The 1907-nt window shown below is 42.9% G+C and overlaps 1 protein-coding gene across 1 annotated transcript in view; it reads right to left on the bottom strand.

Moving 5' to 3' along the window:
• The window catches only part of Carnmt1 (carnosine N-methyltransferase 1), a 41106-nt gene that overhangs the window by 38168 nt on the left and 1031 nt on the right, over positions 1-1907 (bottom strand). The gene's annotated exons all lie outside the window — the stretch shown is intronic.

Below are 1907 nucleotides of genomic sequence, written 5' to 3'. Positions count from 1 at the left end.
TTCACCTAAGGTCCCCAACCCTCCCCTGCCCCTGCTAGCAATCCTTCTGGGTACAACCTCATTCTTTACCATACTCAAATCTCCACGTTTTAATAAGAACAAGAAACAATGCTAGGCATGCTTCTGCTTTGGTTGCTCAAGAAGACCAAGTGCCATCCTGGCAGCAGGGGAACAGAGCTGGTTAAGATGTATTTGCTGGTACAGCTGATACCTTGGTCGCTGGGTGTCGGGCAGCACATTCCTTAGCCCCCAGTGATCTAGTGGTCTCCAAAGCTGCCAGAAACAAGACACACTGGGAAATTCTTAAAGGGTTTGTGCAGGGTGTGGTACAGCAAACAAAGTTAGAAGAGAAAAAAAAAACTAACAAAAGCTTGTGAGGGTGGGCATTTTACCAGGACTGAAAAGCATAGTTTCTTACAATGCTAGAACTGGAGCTAACTTTACTGTTATAGCAACTATAAGCTACAGCCCACCAAACAGCTATAAGCTGTTTGATCATTTGTAGCCTCCTTGTAGAGCGGCCATCCAAGCCCTTTGGTTTATATTATGCTCATGTGTATGGAGGTGAACATCTATAAAGACTTCATTGGCCAAGAACTTTTACCCTTGGCCAAAGAAAGAAACTTGGACGACACCCTACTTTTAAAGGATGGCTTTGGTACCCTCAGAAGAGCCAAAAGGCATTTCTTTCCCTATGACCTTTAAGTCTTCAGTTCAGCAGAACATTTAGTGGTAAAAGTAAGCCCTCTAAAATGTGCTAGGAGTCCAGAACACAGCTGGCAGACTTTCATCTGATAAAAGGACTTCTGTCCACACACTCCAATATGGCACACTAGCAACAGGTGGAGCACTTTAAATGTGCTAGTGAGGCTGTGCAACTCAATTCTAACTTTCAGTTAATTTATGTTTAAACGTGACTAGTGTCTGCAGTAGAGACACTTCAAAGCCAGACTATCAAAAATGCTGGAAAGCAACATAATACTTGCCATATGCCAAATTTTTCTTTACTTATATAATGTCTCTGAGAAACACTCCAAATCTCTTCTGGAGTGTTTCTCAGAGACATTATATAAGTAAAGAAAAATTTTAATGAAAAGTCCCCCAATCTCATATTCAATGGGTAGAGAGAGCCAAAAGCACGGGGAACCATGTCACAACTAGAAAATGCACACAGCAGCCTTTTCTATATTGCAACACTCAAGACCAGGTCAAAGGGCTTCTCCCCTAGGCCAATAGCCCACCGAATACCTAATAATAAACACCGATTCTCGGGCTCCAAATATATTAAAACTGAATGTAATTACATATGTTTAAGCGAGCCTACTATATGCCAAGGTGTTTCCCAGAATTCGATGTTTTTCAATAGTAAAATGTGGCACTATCAGAAAAGACACTCTACTTCTGAGTTCAATTAGGAAATTTCATTGAAGTCTTTGACCCAAGAACTGCCAGTGTGAGCCTAGAACTAGAAAGCTTCAGCCCTTGAGTTCCACACACCTGTCATACCTGACACTCTGTAACCATCAGATCCTAAATACCGAGTCAATTCAAAACAGTAACAAAGTAATAGAACCAATGCCCAAAACTGATTAGGGCTGTAGGGGGAGTGTCCTTTTTTGCCACTATGTTTCAATTTAAAAATAGAGCTTCAACAGCATTGCCAAACCCAGTGTCATAAAAGTAAGGTTCCTCCTTGCCCTTGATGGGGGTCAGACCTGGGCAAAAGAGTTACATATATAAACAACTGTAATACAAATAGCACCAGAGCTGGGCCGTGGTGCCGCACGCCTTTAATCCCAGCACTTGGGAGGCAGAGGCAGGCGGATTTCTGAGTCAGAGGTCAGCCTGGTCTACAGAGTGAGTTCCAGGACAGCGAAGGCTACACAGAGAAACCCTGTCTCGGGGAA

The sequence above is a fragment of the Mus pahari genome, chromosome 1 (genome assembly GCF_900095145.1).
Source record: "Mus pahari chromosome 1, PAHARI_EIJ_v1.1, whole genome shotgun sequence".
NCBI lineage: Eukaryota > Metazoa > Chordata > Mammalia > Rodentia > Muridae > Mus > Mus pahari.
Note: the sequence above shows the minus strand (reverse complement) of the source record. Positions and strands in the feature narration are given on the sequence as shown.